The sequence below is a fragment of the Hipposideros armiger genome, unplaced genomic scaffold (assembly GCF_001890085.2).
Source record: "Hipposideros armiger isolate ML-2016 unplaced genomic scaffold, ASM189008v1 scaffold_107, whole genome shotgun sequence".
NCBI lineage: Eukaryota > Metazoa > Chordata > Mammalia > Chiroptera > Hipposideridae > Hipposideros > Hipposideros armiger.
The window spans coordinates 3,518,472-3,546,314 of record NW_017731457.1 but is presented as its reverse complement, the minus strand read 5'-3'; positions in this window follow the sequence as shown (position 1 = coordinate 3,546,314).

The window sequence follows — 27,843 nt, the reverse complement described above, 5'->3', positions numbered from 1 at the left end:
AAGCCACATCCAGCTGTCCTGCCAGTGTCAGTCTCCATCTTCCATGCAGGGCTGACTTAGGCAAATGGAAGTGAGCTGGCTTGTCCTGAGCTCCCTATGACTGTAAGAAAGAGGCAGGAAGCTGCAAATAATCCACCAAATGGATAACCAAAGGGTGGCTGGCTCTGCTGGGCCAAGGGGCTTGCTTTGGTCCCTGAATTAGGAACTCTGGGTTATTCATAACTAATGGAAAGTGAGAGAATCTGTCAAACTTGGCCTTGCCTCATCCTCCCCCTAGGGTAAAGACTTCCTGTGGTGAGAGCTCCATCTGACCCTCTGGCCCAGCTCTAAGTGTCCTGCACCCTTCTGGGGGCTCCACTGTACAGCCCAGCCCTCTGCCCTGGGCCCACACCGCTCTGGGTCCCACCTTGCCCTTGTCAATCTGCCCAGGACCCTTGGCTGTTTTGGACCCTGTGAACACCTGGCCATTCTCACCCCTCCCAGACACCAGAGCCCCATTCTCAGCTTCATTCAGTGTTGCCAGGCTGCTCATCCCTCCATCTGCTCCCACCTCCAGACGCCCATCCACCTGAGTGATCGCCTTCTGACCAAACATTACTCTGAGTCTCACCCTGGAAGGGCTAGGGCTGGAGTCCTAAACACTAATCGCCTGTAGGCCAGCCACTCCCCAAGCCCCCTCACCAACCCTGCGGGCCTGTTCAGAGTCCAGGAGTTCAAGGCCGACCCAGATCTAACTAACCCTGAACTTTTGTCCAGTCCTTCCATCCTATGCAGTGTCTGAGCCATATAAGAAACAGATGCAATGAACAGAGAGGCAGAGCTGATGGGTTTAATCGGGAGAAATGTTCCAACAGTGACCAGGGATAAGCATGGCCTATGGCCAGGTTGGCCAAAATCTGACTAGAGATGGAAAAGAGATGCTCTCATCTGGTTACCCCAAAACAGGATTCCCACAGCCACATGGGGCTCAGGGAGCTGGACCCTTGGATCCCCAACTTGAGTTGAGGTACAACCCAAACTCAGGGGAATGGCCCAGATGGAATCCCAACAGCCTCACTAACCCGCCAGACTGGAACTCTGAGATCTAGGAAAGAAGTCAGCACAGAAGGTCACAGAATCTCTCAGACACTGCCTGACATCAAGGTCATGGAGAAAGCTAAGTATACGTGAAAAAGCAATACCTGAGAAGAGAGAAGGCCTCAGAGCCCCGGGTGACTGTCCCCAGTGCCTCAGCTGCCCCCACAACCAGGCAGGGCAGTGCTACCCAGGAGATGCTTGAGGGAGGGCTGAGAAACATGAGGGAAGGAGAGAGACAGCTGAAAAGGCAGAGACGGGTGTTCACAAACCACCACTGTGAAGACACACATGGGGACCGCATGTGCCCATGGCTGTGGGTAAGATGAGGACACTGAGGCGCCAGGGAGTGGAAGGGAAACTGACATGTGTGAAAGCCTCTGAAGTCACTCATTCATTTTCCCATTCATTCCATCCACAAATATTTATTGAGCATCTTCTAGATATACAGTACTGTGCAGAGATAAGAGCACAGACTCCAGAACCAAATGATCTAAGTTCAAATCCTTGCTCTGCTTTTTGCTTTTTTCCATTTTTTTATGACAAAATACACATAACATGAAATTTGCCATCTTAACCATTTTTAAGTGAGCACTTGACCATCTGTAGAAAGGGGTTGTCTGTGTTTCTGGCTCCACTTAACAATATATTTTCAGTGCTTTGTGTGTCCTGGTGGGCAAAGGCTGGGAATGACATAATATTATGGGTAGAATCCTGGACCTTGGGAAGTGCTTCAGGTGTGCCTTGGCCAAGTGTGTGTGTGTGTGGGGGGGAGAGAGTTTGGGAGAGAAGGGGGGTCCCCAGGAAGGAGTCCCTGCACTTCACTCCTGCATCTCTCCAGTCCTCCGGAGCCCACCTAACTTTTTTAAAACTCGAACTTTGAAGAAAGCTCAGAGGCCCTTTTGGAAGCTTGAATCAGCCTGAGATCTGCTTTTGCTCTGGAGGCAAAACCAGCCCCTGGGATGTGAGGGTGAGGAAACAGGCCAACTTCAAAGTGACTGGGGAAGGGGGATGAGGAGGGCTGGGCGCACGCTGAACACTTTGGGAAGGAAATCCCCAAAGGGAAGGTAGAGGGGTGGTAGGTATCAGGGCATGGGAGCTTTAGGGGAGGCAGGGATGTTTGGGATCTAAGGGAGGGAGGGGTGTGTTAAAGGACCAAAAGGTGGGAATGACTAGAAATGAGAAAGTTGGAGGGACAGGGTGACCTCTTCCCCTGAGAAGCAGGGCCCCTTGCAATCCTCTGCATGGACTGAGCACTGACTGTCCGGAAAGGTGGATCTGGCCTCGCTGGGGAGAGAAACGCTCACCCAGAAGACATCATTGGCTCCGGAATGCAGAGAGAAGGCTGGGAAGCAATGACAGGGGCCTAGCAACCACAGGACCTAAGGAGGGTTCCTCCTGCCGCCTCCCCACCTAAGAGCTGGTCCCTCTCCCTCCATCAGGGAACCATACAGAATCACACCAGAAGGGACTCTAGGATGTCCCCAATGGAAGGGTCCTGAAAATCTAGCCAACTCGTTGTACAGACTAGGAAACTGAGGCTCCCCTTTCCCCATTCCACCCCACCCCCACCCCAGCAAGCGTCCCGGCTCCGCCAGCGCCAGGCAGGGGGCGCCCTTCCCCGCTGCCCGGGCCCCGCGGCGGTCCGCGCCAGGCAGGTCCTCTAAGGAAAGACGCTTAAAGAGTTTTTCCTTTCGCGTGAACTCACCGCCTCCATCCAGCCGCGCGGTCTCAAAGGTGAACATCACATAAATGCGTTACAGATGTGTTTCCTCCCACTTTTAGCTACCGCGGCGCCGCGCGCCTGGAGTGGCGGCGGCGGCGGCGGCCACAGTGCGATCCAGGCCGCGTTTTCCGTCCCGCCCGCCAACTTTTTCAGACTGTAGTTATTTGATAATGATTTTTTTTAACCTCTCCCAATAATTGTTATCCACCCTGCCCGGTGCAGCTCAGGTGATGGGCACAGACTGCAGACGCCTCTTCCTCTTGTGCACAGCTGCCGACTGCCGCCCCGGGGTGAGAAGCCACAGCCCAGGCTCCTTCTGAAAAGCCAAGGTTGAGGTGTGTCTGGCCTAGTCCAGCCCAGCAGGACGACACCCAGCCGCCCCTCAGAGGCCACTGCATGATCACAGCCCCCACCGCCACCGCCACCACCAGGGGCAAACTCCACTCCCCAGTGGCCATGGCTGTCTGAACAGAGAGTGTGTGCTGGGTACTGAGTTCCACACTGCAAACACTGGGCACCTACTGGATTTACAGACCCTGAGAAAAATGATGGCCTCAAAAACAAGCAAGGAGAGCCCTGCCCTCAGGGCTGCCAGTCAGGAGGCGGCAGGAGCCACACACCTGTTATCTGGGAAGTTGCAAGGGGCTTCCAGGATAGGATTCTGGACAGGCCCCTCAGAGCCTCTTATAAGAAGCTAAAGAGCTCAGAAAATTGGATTACCCAAGTGGGGGGAGGTAGGGCCAGGGCCCAGACCGCTAAGGTCTCTGACGTCACCCTAGCAGATGGCTGAGAGGCAGGTCCCCAACAGAAAAAACAAATCCCATTTGGAGTTCACCCCCCAAGAGGAGGGGCAGTCGGGAGAGCAGCCAGGTGAGCTCTTTCCACCTGAGGAGCACGTGTGTTGATTAAGTAGAGCCCTTTGCTGGGCAAAATGAGTCCACCTTCACCTTGGTTACACCTCCAGAAAGCCCGAAGTTATTTAGTTAAACCTGAATGAACTTTTTAAATTAATACACTAGAGGTGGAATTTGGGCAGCCGGCAGCAGGGGATGAAGGAGGAGGGAGTGGGAGGTTAGGAAGACAAAGGAGGAGGGGTGGGGGTACAAGGAAGAAAGGGGCGCTGTCAGCAGGCTGCCCTCTTCAGAAAGGGGTGTCCCTGGGCAGAATCAGATCATCCTGCCCCTCCACCCCCCTCACCACTGGCTCTGACACAAGCCCCCCAGCCTCTCCAAGCATAGTGCCCATCCCTCCCCCATCCAGTGTCCTGGCTCAGAGACACAATGTGCTCAAGAGAGACCAGCCAATCCCAGTGCATCCCAGGATAGCTGGGGAATGGGATGGGAGGTGTGGCAGCAGCCCTAATGCTCAGGGAGGATTTCCTACTTTCTGATAGTGGCTCTTCATCCTTCAATGAGATAAAACCAACGTGGCTTCATAGTTCCCTCTTGCGTCTGTCCCTTAGGCCTATACAAGCGCTTGCCTGGTCAGTGCAGTGGTTGATAAATTCTTTGCTCTGGAATCATACTGGGTTCAGAGAAGGACATAGAGTTACAATGGCTGGTTACCACTGAGTGGCACCTTCTGCCTGGGCACACCTCCACCATCACCCATTTGCCTTCAGGCACCCAGGATTCCAGCCACAAGTCATTGCCATCCCTAACACCCCCTGTGTTGCATTTTCTCAGACCCTTCTGTGGAATGCCCTACACACACACACACACACACACACACACACACACACACTCACGTTTTCTGCGCAGAGTCTCCACTTACCCAGTGCAGGATACATACCCAATCATTTGTATATGGCACCAGCAGAACCAAAAAAAAAAAAGATAGTAAGTTCACTGATGAGCTTATCCAATTTTTTTTCCAATCAGAAAATCTAGAAAGAGTTCTTTTCTTTTGGCATATAAATTTTATGATTTAGGGTATAGTATCTTTTTCTATTTTCAATTCTCTATGGGTAGGGCGTATCATCTGCCCAGTGTGGGCCCTGCACGAGGCCCAGCTCAGGGCTACTTCCTCCAGGAAGACTGGGTCAGGTCCTCTCTGCCATTCTCCCACAGCCCCCAGGCTTCCACCGTTGCCACCCCAGCACACAATATTGGGGCTGTCTGTTTGCCCATCCCTCTCCCTCGCCCCTGAGCTCCTGGGAGCAGGAATTAGGTCTCATTCCCCCCTGTGTCCCCAGCAGTACAAGGAAGCTGTTGGGAACTGTTTGTGGAACTGAGCCTGATAACCTGGCCAGTCTAAGGGATTGCTGCCTGCTCCAGTTTGTGCCCCCAAGTCTTGCTGGGTTAAGGCATGCCTAGCTGGCCCTTTCACAGCCTGCCAACTCCTCCCAATGCATGATGGGACCCTCTTCAGAGCCTTGGAGAAATGCCTCTCTTCCTGTCTCCCTGGTTCCAGCTGTGGCCTTCACCACTCTCCAGGAGGGGGCTCCCCTGGATAGTGCCCCTCCCAGTCCAGCTTGGATGGGGGGATCAGATGCTGGGCTGGAGGCCCCTTGTCTGTGTAGAGACAGGATTTATCTCAGTTTGGGGAGGTCTGGGGCCCTGGAGCCCTAGATCATCATTAGTTCCATCAAAGAGGCGGCTATGATCTGAAGGGGCAAGATGCATGGCGTCCAAATTGGAAACAGTCTGGTGGGCTACGGGGCAGGAGCTGGGCAGAAGAGGGGTCGGCCGCCCCTGAGGAGCCCCGGGACACTGGAGGAGTCCCACAGACAGTACACAGGAAGAGGAAGAGGAGGAGGAGGAGGAGGGAAGAGAAAACATTCCACTCGGGCTCCAGGGAAGAGAGCCGTGTACTATGGAGCGAAGCCAAGTCTGCAAGTTAACGTGACCTCCCCAAGGAGGCCAGGGGAGGAGGCCAATCCAGTTCATGACACGAAGGGCCTCCCGTGTATCTGGCCCCATGACTCACACCTTCATGTGCCCTGCCTCACCTCCTACAGAAACTGAAAGTATTACCTTTGCTTTACAGATGGGGAAACTGAGGCTGAGAGAACTGCTATGCCCGAGGTCACCCAGGGCTCCAGCCCAGATGCCTTGGTCTCCAGGATTTCACCACCTCCCTGATAAGGCAGAGCAAAAGGAATACTGGGCTCATAAGGTTCTCCATCCTCTTCTCTCCCCATTTGTGCCTTGCATGGAGGCAGCAGTCTGATTTTAAACTCCAGGTTTAATAGTGAGAGAAATAAGACAGGAATATCTTCTAAATATTGGGAAACGATGATACTAGTGGGCAAAAATGGAATTTAAATGACACAGTCAACTATTTTAAAAAATGTAAAAGATCTCCCCCACCCTACTGCTCTTTGCTGGTGACCACCCTATTTCTAGACCCTTTCCCCCTGCCCCCTCCCACTCCCCCCCCCACACACACACACGCCAGAGAATGTCCTGTAAGCCCTGCAGCTCCACAGGCCTCCAGACATCTGGCGCCTCCCTCAACTCTCCACATCAAACCCCTCTCTCCAGGGGACAGAGAGTGGCTGTGCCACAGTTCCACCCACCTGTGGGTCACCTGGGTGCCACCCTGTCCCTCCCTGGCTCCAGTGCCCTGCTTGCAAGGACTCTGCCTTAGTGAGTATGTCTTCCAGCCCCAAAGAGGCTCCAAGAGGGAGCCCAAGAAGGACATTAAAATGTCTGCAAGGCCGGGTGATGATTCTTTATTGAGAAAGCCAGAAAAATGCTCAGGCAAGGAAGCCATCCAGAGGGAAGGGAACAAGGATGAGTGACAAAACTTCTGCCCAAGGTGTTTCAGAGATTAACTTATAGTGGTGAAAAATGGACCACTCCCTATTTTGTGTAACAACAAATGCATAGGAAAAGGCAGGAAAGAAATACAACAAAATATTGCTGAGTTGTGAGACTGGAGATTTGGGAGTTCATTTTTCTGTATTTTCCAATTTTTCTCTAAGGAGTAGATTTAAAAAGCTTGTAGTAATTAGTTAAATTTTTTTCCAACATTTTATTATGAACAATTTCAAACATACAGTAAAGGTGTCACAGTGAACACATACATACCTCTTCCTAGATTCTACCACTAACATTTTATTAGACTTTATCACATATCCATCCATCCATCCATCCCTCCATCTATCCACCCATAAATCTACCTCACTTTTTTTTCTTATGCATATTAAAGTAAATTGCAGACAACAGTATACTTCCCCCTAAATGCTTCAACATACATGTCAGGAAAAATTGTTTTTACTAGTTATCTAGAGGACAGAGGCTGTCCTTACCTCTGAGAAAAGCAGCCCACACTCCTTGCAGCAAGCAGGCTGGTCAGGAGGAGCTGGGGACTGCGTTTGAGGGGGGCCCATTGTCCTTGCCTTACTCTCTGGGTGAGCTGGTCAGTCCCTGGAGTCCTGTGGTTTCTCCCCACCTGAGGCAGGGATAATGCATGTAAATAAACCTTGTCTCTCTCAGTCACCTGAGGGTATGGCGAAAGTTACTTGAGATAAGTCCTGCACTCACCTTGGGCTTCTTGCAAGAATAGCATTGTCAGATTTAGCAAATAAAAATATAGGAGACCCATTTAAATTTGAATTTCAAATAAACAACACATTTTTTAATATGAGTATATCCCAGGCAATGTTTGGAACATACTTATACTAAACAATTATTTAATCTGTATTTTGTCTGGCAACCTGATACAAGACAGGGAAATGACAGCCCCAAGAAGGGAAGCATGGCAGAAGTTGGGAACCAGGTTGGGATTTTTGAGAGTAAAGTCTTCCATTTGTGCTGTACTTTACAAAGTGGTTTTCTGTCTGTCATTTCACTTGAGATTCACTCTCACTCTTCAGGACAGTATTATTTTATTCCCATTTTGGAGTTGAAACTGAGGCTCAGGGAAGTCCAGGGTCCCCTCCAGCTGACAAGATGCACCCCTCACCCTAGTTCCTCTCTTTGAGACCTCAGCAGGCCACAGATTTCTACCCTGAAACCAGCTAGGACTGGCCTACAAGACTGCAGCTCCCGTGCTCAGAGCCCACCATCTCTGTGACGGTTAATTTTATGTGTCATCTTGACTGGGATATAGGGTAACCAGATATTTGGTTACATGTGATTTCTGGGTGTGTCTGTGAGGGTGTTTCTCGCTGAGATTAGCCTTTGAATCAGTAGATGGAGCAAAGCAACTTGCCCTCCCCAAAGTAGGTAGACCTCATTCAATCCAATAGAACAAAAAGGCAGAAGAAGAAAGAGCTGGCTCTGTCCCTGCCTGCTTAAGCTGGGGCGTTGGTCTTCTCAAACTCACAGCCTGGGACTTAAACCACTGGCTCACCTGGATCTCAGGCCTTCAGGCTTGGACTAGAACTTACACCATCGGTTCTCCTGGTTCTCAGGCCTTTGGACTCACTGAAATGATCCCAGCAGCTCTCCTGGGTCTCCAGCTTGCAGGCAAACAGACTGTGGTACTTCTCAGCCTCCACAGTCACATGAGCCAATTCCTTATAATAAATCTCTTTTTATCTTTCTATTTATGCATCCTATTGGTTCTGTTTCTCTGGAATACCCTGATGAATACAATCTCCTCAGAAGGAGGGGGGTCTCTGGGGGCTGGCCAGTGGCCAGAGCCTAGGGAGCTAGGAGGGATAGATTGTGAATTAACACCATCCAGCGGGGGCCTTGGCAGGTCACATGCCACATGGTGGGGCTGAGGCTCCGAGAGGTCATGGGGCAAGACTACAGCAGGATAATGGAGCACCCAGGCTTCCCATCTCATCAACGTTCTTTTCAGGGTACCCTCAGACCCAACACAGGGATTCTGGGGAAGGACATAACTGGAGGTGGTGGCAGTGTGGAGGGACAGGAACTACATGCCAATGGCATTCGATCAGGCACTACAATAGAAAAGTAGATGGCAAATCCTGCCGAGTCTTTCACTCCCCAAGCCTGCCCTTTCCCATCCAATGGCAGCCACTATCTGGAGCCCAATACAGCATCTTTGAAGGAGTCTGACCCAAGATGTTGAGTCTGTGGAAAGGAGTGTGGGCTAGTCCTGTCCTGCCACCCTGACTCTCTTCTTGGGCCCAGGCTCTTTGGTCTCCAGCTCACCAGTCGTTTCTGCCTACCTGCAGCCATCCTGGAGACTCACCTTTTCATTCATCCACTTATTCATTCATTCGTTCGTTCGGTAGAATTTGTGTTTGACAGGTGGAGAAATGACCACTAACTTGCACACAGTGGTAACCACCCTCTCCATCAGTGGACTTAAGTGAGAGGTCAACAAGATGTCTCTGGTTAACTATTTTTCCAAAGGGCTTATTTATTTTTTAATAACCTGTAAACATTTTCACAAAATAACAGTGATTTCTATTATGCCATTCCTACAACCACATCTTATTCAACTGAAACTGGGGCAGCCAGTCTAGAGACCTGTGAGTTAGAGTTTGAGGGGTAAAAATGCAGACACTGGGCCCACCCCAGGGTGAGACAGAATTCGTAAAGCCCACCCACTTCTCAGACAGTTCCACACAGTTTTCCAAGGCGCCACAGAGCTCCTTTATTTTCCTTGTTTTGGTACCAGCCTCTGTCCAGCTGTTCTCAGTGTCAGCTACCAGCTCCAACACAGGGGCAAAAACACGTCTCCTCACCTGCCACAGGGCTTGGGCAAGCCAGTGCCAAATGCAGAGGCAAGACACAAGCATTAGGGGTGACCCAGCCCAGACCAGGCATCATGGCACAGGCTGAGCTCTGTGCAGCTCTAGCGAGACTCAAGTTCTAGGGACTTTCTTACATCAGGTCTGCAAATCTATCCCATATGTCCAGTTAACTGCATTTAAACAGTTATTTAAAATATAATTTGTTTTATTGTAATCACTCGCTGAAAAGCATGCATTTAAATTTAGTAATACAGTAACCAAGCCTTTATAGGTTGAATATTGTTGGATGCTGTTCTGACAAAGTAGAGAAAAATTCACTATGTGAATTTCCATGTTCTCCCCCCTACCCACCCCCCCACACACACACACACACACACACACACACACACACACACACACACACACACTACCCCATGCCAGAATTTTTCTTTTCTGAAGGGAAGGGTTTTTTTTATTTTGTTTTGTTTTTACTTTGAACCCCGGAGATTAGTTTTTGGCAAGTTTTCTTTGCTCTCTACCCAATGGTTTTGAAATAGTCATCATTTCTCTGAGATGATAAACAGTGAAGATTGCTTTTACTTTTGAAGGCAATGAAAACATGTCTATGGTTTCACTTTGAAGCTCATCAGGAAAAAAAAAAACTCCTGTAACATTTAGCACGTGTACAGGAATTCTTGATTCATGGGCCACCTGTGCGTCTGATAATCATTAAAATGCTGCTTCCGAAGTTTCAATAATCTCTGGAAGCCACTCAATCACAGCAGATAAAGCCTGGTGATACATGACCCAATGTGACTTCAGCAAACTCCCCGGCGTCGTGCGTGGTGCTTCACCACTCTGGGTACATGTGTTTGGGTAATCACCAATCTTTTGACAGATGAGTGGATAGTGTAGAACAAAGAATTGAACACAGTGAAAGCACGTCTCAGTGTTTTCGTTTTTCCACAGGGCCTCAGCATCACAGAGTCCCGCTTTGGTTCTTCTTCCTTATCCCATACTGCTGCGCAGTCAAATGTTCCCCATGTTTGCCAAGCCTTCAGTTGTGGACTCGACCACCTGTGTTATGAACCCCACTCTGATTTTCTGCAGATAAGTCTTTATCACCATACAGAAGTTGATCTTAATCATCTTTTTAATTCTAGCAAAATCCACGCGTCTCTATAATCGAGATAGTGATTGGCGTATTTCTTACCAAAATTTACTGTGGTTCCTTCGCTGCCCAACCCGTGGCCTTGTCATATGTTATGGAAGCAGGAAACATTGTTTTACCAGGCGTTTTATTTTTCTGGTGATTTCATTTTGAATTTGCTAACTTCTATAGGCATCAACGGATTCATAAGTTAGAACACCTCGCTTTGTCTCTTCCAGCAACTCCCTCCAAATTGCCTTTATTCACAGATGAAATATACTTGTCATGACTTCTTAACGATAAACACTGTTTTCCAAGAAATAAAATGTTTGACTCTGAATTTTGGATATGTTCTAGTTTCCTCAAGCTGTTATGAGTGAGCAGATAATAATTTGTTAGTGACAGTTTCACCAGGAAATCAATATTCTACGCCCCCCCCACCCACAATTTCAACAATTTCAGATGCATTTTATGTCTTCTGTGTTTTCAGAATTTTTACAGAGGTTTTTCATTTTTCAAAAACAGAAACTCCTTGTGCTGTGTGAGTGATTCCCCTCTGCAGGTATATTTTGTTGGCAAAACACTGGCATGAGTAATGAGGGGATTATGCTGTATCAACCCCTGCAAATCCCAATACCAGGAGTCCTCAAAATTTCCAGATTTGCCTTAAACTCTTTATAAGTTAAAAATAAAATTGAGCTGATCCATCACAAATTTCAAACTACATGTGGTCTCCTGGCTTGAAACCATATATTTTTTTGTATCTATATTGGTTTCATTTGTATAGAAATTAATTTTTGGTGATAAGGAAATACTTGAACTACTGGATCCCACCATTTTGACTCCATCATTAAAGAATAAGAAACAAATAAATAATACATTATGGGTTTCCTGGGCATGGGGTCAATACCCACAGGGTCAGACTGTCCTGTACACAAAATACTCATTGGAGCTACGTTTCGACTACACGCATGATTTTTAGATTGCCCGAGCTGAACTCTTAGAAACATGAACACAGACTTTGATTTTCACATCTTTTTCCAATAATCGCACTTACCAAGAAAGAAACCGTAGCTGACCATGACCAATATATCCAATAATTGAAGCAGAGTAAGACATTTGTCTTCCCGGCAACACAAAGCTATGCGCTTGTCAACATGAACATGGGGCTTACTTGAGGAGCAGGCAGCGCATTTGTCAAGAGAGAGGGAGTAATTGATAGATTCTGCTGCCGTGCATGTGGTGGTGTTAGCTTTCATCTTCTATCTTGATGAGAAGATTGCTATTTTTTTATACTACTACAGAGTAAAGAGAAGTATGAATTGTGTTTCACGTGTATGTAGCTAATTCCATGTCTTTTTGACTCTTCTCTGTCACATTTCTGACAGTTCAAGTAGTGTTTTTCTTCTCTCTCTTTGGGAAGTTGGGGGGCCTCCATTCATTCTCTTACTCCTTGGGCTTTCACGAAGCATTTTCATGCCAGGCCCACAGATAAACCATCCATCTCATGTTCCTAGGAAGCTCATAGCTCAGAGAACAAGACAGATGGTGATGATTCTAAACTGTTTTTACCCTGACACTGTGTGTGTGTGTGTGTGTGTGTGTGTGTGTGTGTGTGTGTGTGTTTCCCTACACCAACCAGTTCTTTGGCTTTCTGGACACCAACTGGGTGTCCCACATTTCAATTCAATTCTGGCACTAACTACCCAGAGTTACCCAGACCCCAAAGGTTGAAAACAGTCCCACAAGACTGCCCCCATTTCAGATGTCAGTTTTAAGTATCGGATGCCTGGGGTACCCTCACTTCTGTCTGACTGGGCTACAGAGGCAGGGCTCCCATGACCCCCTCCTCGGGTTTGATAATTTGTTAAAATGGCTCACAGAACTCAGGGAAACACTTTACTTACTATTACCATGGTAAGTAACTATTACCAGTTTATCATAAACATATTATAAAGGGTAGAAAAGAACAGCCAGATAAAGAGATACATAGGGCAAGGTATGGATGTAGGTCGGGGATGGTGCCCAAGCTCCCATGCCCTCTCTCAATGCACCGCCTCCCAGCACCTGGATGTATTCACCAACCTGGAAGCTCTCCAAACCCCATCCCTTAGGGGTTTTTATGAAGGCTCCATTACAGAAGCAGGATTGATTAAATCATTGGCCATTGATGAACTCAATCTCCAGCCCCTCTTCCCACCCCGGTCAGGGGGTGGGGCTGAAAGTTCCAACCCTCTAATCACACTGTTGGTTCCCCTGGTAACCATCCATCCTGAAGCTATCTAGGGGTCCAAGAGTCACCACATTAACATAAACTCAGGTGTGGTTGAAAAGGCCTTGTTATAAATAACGAAAGATTGTCCTATTTCCTCTGCTACTCAGGAAATTCCAAAGGTTTTAGAAGCTATGTGTCAGGTATCAGGGACAGAAACCAAATGCTATCTACTTCTTACTGTATCATACAATGTGATAACCGCAGGAGACAGGTGGGTCATTTCTTCCCTGGCTGAGGTGAGGAAGGAAGAATGAACCAAGTTTTCACAAAAGTGACTGACTGGTAGTGGCAGGAATGAGGGGTGACTTGTGATTACCCATAATCCTACCAAGACCCCCCAAAACCTACAACCTAAGTAACAGGCGCATGCAAATTCAGTTTCAAGACAAGTTCCCTGTCCTCTACCCAACCTGAGTTTGGCTCTCAAAACTCCCTCAGATAGAAATGGGGATGGGGTCTTTCTCAGGACCTTCTGCCCACTGTTGGGGAGACACAGGCTCCTCTGCTGGCACTAGTAAGATGCTGGCGTCAGCTAACACCATCCTTCACATCCAGGGAACCATCCCCACCCTCAGCCTGCTTGGCTGATGTATGGCCCTGGAGGTCATGTAACGAACAGCAGGCCTGGCCCCGGCTCACACACAGCAGCAGATCTCTGGGCACGGGCCTGAGGTGCCTGCACTTTAAACAACTGCCCGATTACAGGGTACACCAACCAAAGTGTGAGCACCTCTCACACTTCAAAACAGTACATTCTGTTTTGAAAAGAGGGGTGGGATTTCCTAGGAAGCCATAGCCCCTGGACTGCCATTTAGGGTCAGTGATGCCTATTCAAGGGCTGGAGACTGCCCTGGAATGGAAAAGCCTGCCTGGTTGTAACATTGGGCTCTGCCTAGTGTCTTCACCAGGGAAAGTGTCCTCTGTCAGGCCAGCCTGACCCCCACTCAAGTTAATCCATGGGGAAGGAGGAAACTAAACAGTGTCTGGTTTCATCTGGCAGCTGGGCATTTGGAGAGCCTTACCTACTTACTGATCCATTTTCTGCGCTCCCAGCCAGCCACGCCCCATCCCCCTCAACACTGCCTGGGCATCTCCTCATCAACTCTTATCATGTCCTCCTAGACCCCTCTGCCTCTAGCTTCTGCCCCTCCAATCCATACGCCATGCTGCTGCCTGGGCAATCATCCATAATGCAAATTGATCTCATTTCTCCCCTATCTAAATCCTTAAGTGACTCCCCATTGTCTACACAGAGATGTCCAAATTCATCAGCCTGGCATTCAGGACCTTTCAAAATTCTGAAAGACATTCCTTGTCTCTGAATAACCCCATTTAAGCTCCCATGCACTACTTACCAGCTCCTCCAACATGGCATGCTCTGGCATCACCCATGTAGTAAAGAACAGTGGTCAGGAGCTCAGCTCTGGAGCCAGGCCGTTTGGGTCCAGGCCCTGGCGATGCCAGTTACAAGTGTTGGGGCACATGAATTTGAGAAATTGCTTAAATTCACTCTGCCTCAATTGCCACATCTGTAAAATGATAGTAGGCTCCTACTTTGTAGGGTTATAGTGAGGGCTAAAACACAGATAAAGCCCTGGGGAGCATGCTTGGCACAGAGTAAGCATCTAACAAATATGTGCTATTATTATTATTATACTCCTCTCATTTTGTGAACTCCTATTCACCCTTCAAAACAAAACAAAGTCTCACTGTGGAGCCCTCTGACTCCTCTGGGGTTTCTACTCCCCATTCTGTGTTCCCGCCACCTCCTGGGCTGACCTATATCCCAGCATATGTCACGTTGGGTCTTAAGTCCATTTGCTTATTTGTCTCCTCTACTGGACTGTGTCCTATATACCCTCCCCCCAATGTCCACAAGGTCAGTTTGATGAATTCATGAATAAGATTTCAGAAATGGTGATAGCAGGAGATTTTTACCTAGTATGATCTTTGAAAATAAATACTTAGCACTAAAGACCACATTACAAAGGAGAAACGTGATTTCTATTTATGTAATCTTTCTTAAAGCCATAAAAAACTATTAATGTTTCCAAAAAGAAAAACGTGAACTGAATAAAAGGTTGGACTTTATTTTTATATCAGAGAGATATAAAATAGAGAACCTTTTTTGTTTAATTACTCATTATGATCAGGTATCTATGGAAACAACTGGATGTTCACACTCAAAATATACAATTATTTATTCATTTAACAATGCACAGTCATCATGAAAGTTGGAGCCTCAAGCATCAACCTTCTTTCCTTTAACAAGTACTTCTTGACCATGAAGGATATGATGAGAAAACAAAACTCAACCCCTGCTTTCAAAGGCACCCCAAGTCAACAGTCAATTCAGCTCACCTCGTTCTGACAGAAAATGCATGGTGTCAAGGGAGGGGGTGCTAGAACATGTTTGCTTATCAATGGGTAAGACCTAGCAGTAAGGGAGATGAGATGGAAGAGACAGGAGAAACATGTAGGAGCAAAGTCCTTGAGAACGTTGGCTGGGGAAGGGTGTGTGTTCAACAGCAAAGGGGCATGAGGGAAATTTTGGGCATTGTGGAAAGTTCTAGAACTCAATATGAGGCAAGTTCTGGAACTTCGTAGGGGTGATGGTCACATTAATGTATTCAGTTGTCAAAATGCACTTTAAAATGGGTATGTTTTATTGTATATAAATTATTCTGCAATAAAGTTGTTTTTTAAAAAAAGAAAAGTTTCTGAGAGGAGGAGAATGGTGGTGGTGCTTATCAGTGCTACGGGGAATACAGGATAAGGGCAGGAGGAAATATGGAAGGGAAGACCCGGAACTCTGTTTTCTAACATGTTGAGTTTCAAGTGTGCATGCTTTTCTACTAAAAGAGCAGTCCCTGAACACACAGCATCAGTGTCACCCAGTGACAAAGATTCTTTCCTTGACCAAAGTCTACTCAATCTCCCCTGAACTCTTTTTCAACTAGGCCCTGACTTTTGAACTTCTGTGTTTTTCCAATATTAGCAAGAATCCTGCAAAGTCAGTTTAACCAGAATCCCACATCCTCCATATCTGATCCCCCTCCAAATCTGACCAAATTCTTCACCTTTCACCACCTCCAGGTGATTCCCGATCACTCCGGCCTGCCTTCAGCAAGAATCCTGTTGGGTCAGTTGAGCCAGAAGCCCCTGACCCCTGATGTTTCCTCTTAGTGATTTTTCATCCACTGACCCCAACCCGCTCCTTGACTATAAATTCCTACTTTATTGTATTAGGAGTTGAGCCCAATTTCTCTCTCCTACTATAAGACTCCATGGTAGTGGTTTCTACGCCTTGCTCAGTAGCCCCTCCCCCATGGATGAAGTCTTCCTTACTGTCTTTAACAAGTGTCACTGAATAATTTCCTTCTGAAACACTGGAGAGCTCTTTAGGAATGCAGGCTCTCAGGCATCATCCCAGGCCTATTGAACCAGAGTGCTCACATTAACGAGATCCCCAGGTGACTCATGCACACGTTCAAGTCTGAGAAGTGCTGAGTTAAGAGACCTGGAATGGCTGCTTAAAGTGAAATGCACATAGCTGTGAAAACTTAAGGCCACAAGAAAAGAAAAAGGGACAGATTCGGGGGGCAGGCCTACATGGGGCACCCAGCCCCTAGGCGGCAGCCTGGTCAGAGGGAGAGGGCAGAGTCCAGAGTCCGGATTTGGGTCTTGGTTATTTTCCCAGTGAAGACCAAGCTCCGTATAGGACCATTAAGTTCACCAAGGACTTTCCACATGCATGGTCTCATCTGAGTCTGGCTTAAACCTGCAATATTGGAAGGAGCCTTTTTCAGCTTTACAAAGATGCTTCTGCTTGGACAGTGGAGACTGCCTCACGAAGGCCCAGTTGGGGTGGACGGGTGCTTTGCTGCAGAAGTTGAGAGTCTGGGCCTGGTGGTCTTCATTGGCAGGAGAAAGCGTGTCTTGGGAGGAGGGGGCCAGCCCCAGCTTGGAGGGCCTCCCTGGAGCAAGTCTTTGCTTGCCTGCATGCCTTGCTACTGGCTGGCTGGATTTCCGGGAACACCAGGCAGCTCCTCGCAACCCCCACTCAGACCAAGGAGGCTTTCGAGTACCAGGCCTGATCAGAGTGAACTGCACAGATGGCTGTGCCTGTCACCTGGACAAGCAGAGGATGCCGGGGGAGCTACCTCAGCCACCAGTGCCTACTTTAAGGCTTTACCCTGCAGCAGCATAAACCAGGGAGAGTGAAAGGGCTGCAGTGTAGAGGGCCATGGGACCTCTGCGCTGCTGGGAGCACAAGGGTCCGATTCCAGCCTCATCGAGGTCTGCTTCCCGCCCTCCACTCCCAATGTCCAAACCAGAGGCCTGTTTTCTGGTTTCCAGGTTTCAAGGTCTCACATGTTAGAACTCACATTTGGAGCTCAAGCTAACCCTTCAATGTGCAGAGAGAGAAACAGAGCTCAGAGATGTGAAGGAGCTGTCTTTGTCATGCAGCAAGCTGGTAGCAGAGCCAGCCTGGCACCCAAGCTTTTCCTTTCCGTGGCTTCAGTCTGCACGTGTGCCCCTTGCTCACAGGAAGCACGTCATGAGTGGTATCGGTGATGGCAGTGCTGCCAATCTCCAAAACAAACGCTGGCCTCAGGGCCCTTGCACCTGTTGTTCCCTTTGTTGGGGAGACTTCCTTTCAACACCCTCAACGCTTTTCTCAGGACACACAGGTCTTTGCTCACAATTCAGCTCAGCCGAGAGGCCCTCCCTCATTCCCCTTCGTTAAACAGCCCCCCTCACCCTGTTCTGTTGCTCTTCAAAGCTCTGATATAACCTTCCCTGATATTAAGTTCCATCTTAATTGTTTCATTTTGCTTAGTTTCTGTCTTCCCTGACCTGGATATGAAAGCCAGAGTGTTACGGACTCTGCTTTGTTAATTGCGATATCCCCAGTGCCCCAACAGTACTTAATGTTTAAGAGGTGCTTACTAAATATTTGTCCAATGATTGAATGAATTCAACCCAGGAAGGAGGCTTGTGAAGAATTCCCTTCCCGTTGTGTCTGGAGATCTGTGAACACATCCCTATTTCCACCCTCCATCTCCTCCGTGGTTTGCAGATTCGGCCTCCCACACCTCACTGTTCCCTGGGAACTGCATGAGGGAGACAGGGCCATGTTTTCATCTTGCCCTTGGATGGCTGGTCTTTCTTTTCCCCATGCAGCCCTGATCACCAGCACTACCACCATCCTCCAGGTCCTTCTAATTACTCATCTAAGGTGGTCTCTCCTACCTCCCAGGTTAAGTGTCAGACAGTTTGTAATTCTGTCTCATTGCCTATGTAATCCTCACAACCACCCAAGGAGGCAGACACAATTACACTCAGAATCTAAGGCTCAGAAAGGTTAACTAACTTCCTTGAGGTCACACAGTGAGTAAAGAGCAGAGTGGAAACTCAGACCTAAGTCCCCTGATTCTGAGTTTGTCACCTGTCCTCATCTGTGTCAGCTCTAGGGTCTGGCATGGAGGAAGAATGCCAACACTGAATCACCACTGAGGTAATGAACGAGACGTACCTAGCAAGTAGTTGGTGCTCTCTCAGTGAGGACCTGAGAACACAGACAGGGCTCTGCTCCTGGAGTCTGTTCCCTTGGAATGTTGTCTGACAGGTCGGGCAACCCTCTTTGGCCCCTTCTTTTAGAACACCCACCAGGAGCGGTGGGACATAGGCAGCACTTGGCAGGAGGCTATGAGCTTACCTCACACTGGGTGCTGCCCTCCTGGTTCTGTAGATGATTCCAATTGTCAGGAGCAGAGAGGGCCCTGTGGTTAACGGGCAACCCAAGCAGGGACCACGCTGTCATCCTGAGCAGCCTATCTCCCTGTGTCCTGCTAAGAAGAGCTCCTGCCACTCCTCCATGATAAGCCTGTCCTCAGCCTCTCCGGAGTAAGCAGTGACAGACAACTCACTACTCCATCACACTTCCCGACAGCTCTGGTGGGGAAGAATGTTCTTCTTTTATTGAACTGATGTCCTTCTTGGAAGCTATGCTCACGGGCCCTATGTGGCCTCACAGAACAATCTTTCCTCAGGGAGGGAGGGTCTCCTGTCCCACTGAGTTTTCTCCCAGTGAAATGATCATGAATGCCCTAACCATTCCACACATGACAGGGCTCCCTCATTAGCCTGCTCTTTCTTTCTCTAAAAACACCTCAGTATTTTAGAGAACAGGATTGTCATTTCCCTTTTCATGGATACTAGCAATGCAGCCTAAATTCACATTTGCCCTTCAGGCAGCCATGTCCTAGACCATGAAAAGTGTGAGCTGAGCTTTGAAGAATGACAGGATTTTAATCCAGCATCCAACACAGTTCTAAGCAGGTAGTTGGCCTCAAGAGTACATAGAAAATAGGCAGAGAGGAGAATGGTATGGCCAAAGCTGTGAAGTCGGGAGCGACCATGACCTGTATGGAGGAAAAGTAGGTCTGGCTGAGCCAGGGTTCACGATAGGAGTCCCAGGTTGAACAGGGAAGTTGGGAAAGATCGTGCACATCCTTGAATGACAGGTTCAGGGGCTTGGACTCCTTGCAGGCATAGGGAAGGGACTCAAGGTTTGTTAGGAAAAGGACATCATGGCCCTTGATTCAGAAAGTGTATCGAATGGATAGCGGAGGTGAGTCAGGGAGGAAGAGAACCCACATTAGGAGACTGCCCTGCCATCCAAGCGGAAAGTGAGAAATTACAGAATGTCACCCTGGGAGGTGATCTACGTCTCCCTTCATCCATAGGTGAGAAAATCGGGGTCCAGAGAGGGAAAGTGACTTGCTCAAGGTCATATAGGTATCAAAGAACAGAGTCGAAACCAGACTTGAATTTTTTTGTTTTTTAAAATTTTTCAGCCCAGATGTCTTGCCTTTACATCAGGCCCTCCCAGGAGGTGACTTGGACGTTGGCATCCAGTAGGGGTTCAAAAAATAAATGTGGGCTTGGTTCCGTGTGCCGTCTGGTCTATGTTGGTGGCAATAAGGAAGCACTACAGAATGGGTAGCAATGAGAGGAGGTCAGGGCAGGGTTTCGCTTGTCCCATATAAGGGTGAGTTCATCCCAGAGGGTTTCCTCTATAAATCAAGATGCTAAGAGCCCCCTTTGGATCCAAACGGCCTCAGAGACCTCCTTGGTCCATAGGGCCAGGGTGTGGGCACACAAGGGAACGTCACGTCTGCCTGACCTCCGGAGGGAGGCAATGCACACAATCTCTGGAGGCTTGCAGAGGGAAGCCCCAGGGCATTTATAGTCCTCCCTCCACAGTGGGGACCCAGTAGGGGAGGATGGGCTCCACTGCTTCCCGCCAGATGAACCAGTGGACTGTCTGGGTGACATTGAGCTAATCACTTACCCTCTTTGCATCTTGGCTTTCTCATCTGTGAAATGGGGATGATGATACTTACCTACCTCATCGCCGAGTTATGGGAATTAATTAATGTTTATAAAGGACTTGGAGATCCACAGATGAAAGGTGCTATAGAACTACAAAGTATCATTACTGTAATTACATTACACTATTATATCTCGGGCCAAGGTCTCTCTGCAGCTTCGCTTATTACTGAGAATGGGCGATGGGGTGCAGATAAAACCCAATCTCCCCCAACCATCGCTCCAAACTCCAACCAAACTCCATCCAGATCTAAACTCCTAGAGATTCCATCAGGCTTGGAAGACATGACAAGCGTCTCCAGCCCCAGAATTCCCCCAGGGGCTGAGAGACATCGAGAAAGGCTGTCTTCTGAGTCTCCTCCTAAAAGCAACAGTTCTGGGGGCGTCTTAGGAAAGCAGGGACTATTGTGAATTCATCCAGAGGTTGCACCCCACCAGCCAGTCTGACCCTGGGTCATCTGGCCAGGTTTCTCTTTTGAGGGACCCTTTTTGTGCTAAACCAGTGCCCTTGTGGGGTCCCTTCCCACAATTTCCCTGACCCCAAGTCAGACCTGACTCCAGACCAAAAAAAAGAAGAAGGCTGCTTGGCTTCAGATATCAAGCTCCCCTGTGTTCATTGAACTGAACTTCCAACAATTCCTGTGCTCACCCATCATCACTCATTTCACAATACCCCAACCTGACCGAGTAGGCGAAAGCTAGATCAGAAAGAAATATAATTACCTTTTTACGAGCTTATGACATGGTTGCACCCTCCTTGCCTGCCAGCTTGTCCAGTCACTCACAAATGATGCTATACATACTATAAATTATATCATTATCGACCTATAATTACAGGCAACATATATATGAATCCCCCTGAAGGAGACCGAGGCTCCAAGATTACGTACCCTCGCCCCCCAGTCCCTTGGGAAAAAGCCGGCTGCCAGGAAGGGAGGTTATTTCCAAATATCAAAGACGCTCGGTTAAAACAACAGACGACCCCTCCCGTCTTCATGCACATACCCCCGGGCTCCCCTAGAACGTATCAGGTCTTTCCACAGAATGCACAAGAAGCTTGAGGCATTGGCATGAACAAATCTGGACATGTGAGGGCAAATTCTCAGGGGAGACCGAAAGCAGAAGCGCCTGGCTCAGGAAGCTCCAGGGGGCTGGGCTGGTGTCCAGACAGCAGAAGGAGACCCTAGGACACTCCAGCTGGGTGGCTCAGAGCCTGTCTCTCCGTTCAGGACTTGGAGGACACCTTCAAGGACACCTCTGGCTGCCAGGACTAGCTGAGCACTGGTGCCCTCAGAGATGTCCTCACTCCACTGAAGCGATTCTCAGTAGTCTGCAAACATCCACATCCCTGTGGGATGGCCAGGGCTGGACCCGGCTGAGGCGTGCTGTAGACCCTCCCGGCCTCTCGGCTGGTGGCACAGAGCTGAGTCGCTGAGCCTGGCTTGGTTCCTCATGGGACTCCTGGGCAGAAAGGTGATGGTAAGCTGGGGGTGGGAACAGGACAAGGACCACTCCTCTAGGCCGCACCCTCAGCTCCCCACCAGGTGCTGGAGCCAGTCATCCACACCTCTCTCCCTTCCTTTCTTTCTCCCTCCCTTCTTTCCTTCCTTCCTTCCTTCCTTCCTTCCTTCCTTCCTTCCTTCCTTCCTTCAGCAGGCCCCCTTACAGCTCTGGGCCAAGCTCTGGGGGGCAGACATGAGAAGGGCAGAGGCCTATCCTTAGGGAGCTCAGAGGGACTCAGAGGGAGAGACTCGGCCAAAGGAGAACTTCCGCTGCGATAAATGTGATACCAGAGCACCTGGACAGGAGTCAGGGGCAGGAGAGGGGTGGGCCCTGTCAGGGAAGGACCTGTCAGGGATTTGAGAGATCAGTAGGGGTTTTCCAGGTGGGCAAATGGGGGAAGGAGATTTTGAAGAGAGGGAATGACCCCCATAAAGGCACAGAGGGATGGATGACACAGTGTGGTATGTCTAGGCATTGGGAAGAATTCCTGCAGGACTCACAGGGCAAGCAGGGGAGTTGTGGAGGGGAGTCTGGATACTCGGGCCAGGCCCACCCCACCCCACCATACTGCCGTCTCTTCCTCATGCAAACCTCTACTTGGCCGACCTGACCCCAGCGTCCCTCTAGTTGGTTATTCCTCTTTCTTCATCCTCCCAACCCAGTCCTGTGGCCCCTTCATGCCCCAGCTCAGGGACCTCTCCTCTATGACATTCCCTCCTCCGTGTCCTACCAGCACACCTGGTCATACTCCGTGTATGAGGGCCTGGGTGATTTTCTACCCTGATCCCCAAATAGCTGGGTCTTGGTCAACTCCTGGAACCAGCCCCCAAGCCCATCCACCCACAGCGAGGAGCCAGGGACAGCAGAGCTTGCCTGGAATCACAAGTGGCAGGCTCAGAGCGACTGAGAGCCTCCTCCATCTGGATGGCAGGCGACCCCAACTGTGGCTCGTCCTTGAATCACATCTTGTAAAAAATCATTTGCACATTTGAATTCAAAGCCCCTCAAAACAGTATAAACACCACCATTCTGAGCACCATAAAAACCACGCTGAGCATTTATGGAAAGTAAAACATGTGTATTAACATATGGCAAAAATTTCACTTACTGTGTCTTTTTAGCATTGGACTGATGCATGAGGCATCTGTGCTAAAAACATTTGAATGGAAGCTTCAGAAAAGAGCAGAATGAGAAAAAGGCTGTCGCAAAGGCTGGGCTTTTGGCAGGACTGCAGGGAAGCCTGAGGATTGGTCCCTGGCGAGGACTGGGGACTTTGGCAGAGAGGCAGGGGGGTCAGCCCACCAAGAGGCAGGGCTGTGTGCACATGCAGAATGGTTCATTCACCCCAACCAACCTCCAACCCCGAGTCATTTGGGTCAGGCTCCCCCTCTCTCCTGGCTTCCCTCCTCCTCTTTCTCTTCTCTTTTTCCTCTATTCCCACATCAGAGAGAAGATGGGTCTGAGGGGAGAGGGTGGTCAGAATTAGGAACAGGAGAAGAAAGTTCCCCTGGTTCTTTTCTCCCACCTTAGGTCCTGGCAGGAGAGCTGAGTCTTCCACTGCCCCACAACTGTGGTAAGGGTCCCAGAGCAGGGTTTTTCATCAGCTTCTAACAGTCCCTTGTAGCTTCTCCAGGCTGCTGCAGACTCCCTGGTTATCCCACCTGAAAGGCCACTCAGGAGCATTCCTCTTGTTGCTTAAAGGAGTGTTCAGGTTCTAGGGCGCATGCGGTCCCACTCACCAGGCCAGCTCTCCATGATGGACCCTGTTTCCAGGTGTGGCAGATCCAGGTCAGGATGCCAAGGCCCTCACAGAACCCAGCGTTCTGATAAGAAGTCGATTCTTGAACATCTCCCCACACCAGCTTCAGCCTCATCATGGCAGCTGGGTCCATCACCAGGTTTGCAAAGGCAGCTCGGACCTGATTCCTCAGGCCAGTATGTGGGCAGAATGCTGTGGGTTCCTCTGAATTGCTTTGGAAGAATAAGCCACCCTTGTAAACAGCTACTAGTCCAGGGTGTGTTATGGCTGCGGCGAGACAATTAAAAAATTTGCTTTGATTTATTTTGTCACTATGTGTCTTTGAGAAGAGTCCAGGTGGGCTTTCAACTTCCCTCAAAGTAAGAGACCATCCCAAAAGAGGATGCAAAGAGTGCTGCTGTGTGACTGTGGAGCATGTGTGCTGAGGGCTTTGCAACAGATTCACTCTTCTAATTACATGAACCTCAAACATGGATGTATAGGAACTTCGTTGGACACCTCAGGTTTAGGCCTAGGGCTGGTCCTCTGCCATCTGATGGGGTCTCTCCTAGTGGACACTGGGGGCTCCACAAGTGAAAAGCCATGTTCCTGGTAGCAAGTTGGAGCAACGTCACCATTTCACAATCATGCTAGCTGCCAAGAAGGGCCCCTTCGATGTGGGTGTCAATAAGTCCTTGGGTTTTCTTGTCCAGGGCTGAACAAGGCTGTCTCTCTCTCAGGCAAAAATATCACAGCCTAAGGCAGGCAGCGTGGGGTAACCAAACCGGTCTGGAACTGGAAGCCTCCATTGATTCTCATGACGGCAACTTTCCAGGTCCAAATTCTGGTGATTTGCTCCATGCTGGTGTCCTGTTTGTCAATTGATGGGATAGAGGGAAGACTGCTGGCAAGATCCCCAGTGCCTGTCGAAAGACCTGGGGGCCCAGTCTTACAGGGAAAGGAGGAAATTAATCCACTGCCCTCCTGCCCATGAGCACACTCTTAACTGTACCCACACATGCAGTTTGTAAAGTTTCACACATATGGTCATGGTTGAAATGTGCAACCACTCTATGAGGGAGGCATCCTGATGGTCATCTCTTTCGTACGTATGAAGAAACTAAGAATCAGAGAACTGAAGCAGACCCCCACTCCCAATGCCACACGGGTAATGGGTGGTCACGGGGCAGCCCTCAGAACTGCAAACATTGTGCCTGATCCCTGACCCATGGGCCCCTCTCTCCCAGATGACCCCCAGTAAGGAAATCTTGACTCTCTCATTGAAAGCCTATCTCCAGAGAGTGGATCCCACCCCCACCTCCCTTTCTTGTACAGTGGCTGCTAGCTGGGTGCTTGCTAACTCCCTACCAGAGAGTGGCCTCTCATTGTCAACCTGGTTGCCTGATACCCCATCTTTTTAGCCATCAGAACCTGACATTGAGACAAAATATCTAGCTTTCCTTCCTTGCTTTGATAAAGATCAAAGCCCCAAAGGTAACGTCAAAGATCACTACCCCTTGCCCTGAGCCAGCACACTGAATTTGGGGTTTACCCCAGCCCTGTGGGGTCTCTGGCCAGGCACAAGAGACATAGGGCTTCCCAGCTCACTCTCTCTTTCCTGTGTGAGAGAGAGAAAAGCCCAGGGCACAAGCAAGCTATAAAGAGATAAGATGTTACCCTCTTGTCACTCTCCTGGTGTTTTGATGTCCAGCGATGGCGGCCCAGTGCTTGCATTGGCAAAGAAATGGGGGTAATTGATCTCTCTTACGACATCTTTCAGAATGTGCCCCTCCCTGCTTTAATTTCAGCCTCAAGGTGTGGAGAAGCAGACTGCTCTCCTAAAAACAAGAAAAACACACCCTACCGTTAACCAGTATGCAAAATGGCTGTTGGCATTTCTCACGCCTACAACCTGAGAGGGCCCCCGAGGGTCCCCGGGTTGTCCAGGGGCCTTTTCCCCTGAATTTGTCCCATCTTCTTCCTGCTGGGTGTTCTGTCCTGAGGCATCATGGGAAGCCATGCCGTGGCCTCTGGAATAAAGGTCCAGAGACAAATGCATGGACAGGGAAAGATGACTGTGGGGTGGGGAGGGGTGGGGGTTGCTGTGTCTCTGGCATTTAATGTCCTTTGTGATGGGAGGACACATCAAGAAATCAAGAGAGGATCCCCTCTGGATTTCTAAGGGGAACTTTGGGTGGCCTCATTGAAAGCAGACCCGTAGGTGTCCAATGGGTATTTGCCAAGAGAACTGTGTGAGACAGAGACTGGCCCTGGGGTGCAGGGGTGCTTCCTGGGACACACGTGTTGTAAAAGGGGTGCTTCACAGTGGATAGGAGGGCTGAAGGACCTACTTAGAGCATTTAGCCCACACTTTCCCACTCCAGGGACATAACACAGTGGGGGAGAGGCCACATCCAGAACCTGCCCACCACTGGCTGGCCGACCTCATGTCGGCAGGTTGGGTCTCTAGCCTCAGTGACCTGCTCTGTAATAAGAGATGATAACTGACCTTCCAGAATCCCTAGGAGGCCCAAATGTGGTGATGGATGTGCAGCCTCTTCAAAAGTCAGGAGGAAGCCAAGGTGAGTGGACGTTGATGGAGACTGAAGTGACATTTCTGAAGTTCCCTTGAGGATCTACCACCACCAGCATTCCTTTGGGAAGAGCCTGTGTCTTAGAATAGCCATTAAGAAGTAAACAGGGGTGGGCACATTAGTGATTTTCAGAGAAGAAAAGGCGGTCATCTGCACTGGCTGGCTCATGGTCACACCAAATTTCTGGGTCCTTCCCAAGCAGGCAATGACATCTGGTAACCTCATTGTCTGCTATCTGCAGGGAAGAAAGTGTTAGACACGAGGGGCAGATGGAGTTTGCCTAACGTGTCTGTTCTCTTCTTTGCTGCCTTTTCAACTCTTCTTGGGAATGCGGCAAAATAGCAGCTGTTCATAATTTCATGAATAAAGAACTATGTAAATTTCAACTATGAAAATGTGTTGCATCTCTCATGGGCAAAGTGTGGTGTATGCTCCCGCGCCGTCTCTATTTCCATCTCGTGTGCAGCTTGGAGTTGATCTAAACTGCATTCTCTGGGCAACTGCTCAATTTCAGAATCAGTCTTGGCTAGTTGATAACAAAAGGCCTCATTGCCCCTCCCTGCCGGCCACAGTGAGAGGCTTGCAGGCCAGGCTCCCCAGTGCTAATTCAGGCTCCATCGCCTCTGAATAGGGCACCAGTCTCTAAGTGTTTCTTTTTACTGGTCTGTAAAATGGGTATAATGATATTGCTCTCTTTCACAGAACACTTGCATAATAATTATGTACATATTTGTGAGCTAACTTCCAGCAGCCATTGGTAAGGAAGCTAGGTATGTTTACAGTTTTCTTTTAAATACCTGCACGAGGCTTAACTTGCCAGTGAAGCATTCCAGCCCTGTTTGTACAGCGCCTCCAATGAGGCTAAAAAGACACATGCAGCTCCGAAGCTGTCTCCCACCCCATTTCCTCTACTCCTGGGGGTCCCATGCAGCCTCTGGCACAATTTCATTAGGTTTCTGAGAAGCATGCTGCACCTTTCAGAAACAATCTTACCAGCTCATCTCCACAATGGCAGGAGGGTCCTGCTCTGTTTGATGGGTGTCATATGGGAGAATTATCAAGCCAATTTGAATGAATCCCAGATGTGGAGCTAGGACCCATGAGTGGAAGCCGTAGTGAATCTAGTTTCAGCTGCTTAGAAGGGAAGTTTTCTGGTAGTGCCCTAAGATAGGCTAGGCTACTCTGGAAGGATGAGGGCAGAAGCCTGGTGGCAGTTGGTCAGGGTGTTGCAGGGAAGCACTGTCCTTCAATGTGCACACAATTCATCTGGGGACTTTGTTAAAAATGCAGATTTTAACTGAATAGTTCCAAGGTGGGGCCTGAGACTCTGCATTTCTACCCAGCTCCCAGGTGATGCCCATGCTGCTGGTCCCAGGACCACACTTAGGACTAGTTGATCGTTCACATCTCCTACAGCCCCATGTTCCTACACTTCTGTGATTCTGTGATCAGGTGACCACTGAGTTAATTCCTGGGGTGGGGTGGTGGTGGGGAGATGCGGCTGGCAGCTTGGGCAAGGAAAGGCAGAAATGGGAGTTAGAGAGTGTCCCTCTGTAGGACATTTCTCCTAATGTTTCCTACACATATCCTCTTAGACAAGTGGCTTTCTGTTTGGTGATTAACAGAGGGACACAGGTCGCTTCTGATCCTCCTCTCTAAGGCTATCTGGGAACTCTTAGAGTCCGGCTGCTTTGGAAATCTCAGCCCCAAAAGGCTTCCACCTCGACTGGGGCTGGTGTGGTCAGTCGGCTTCAGGGAATGCAGACAAAGGTTCTTTCCACAGT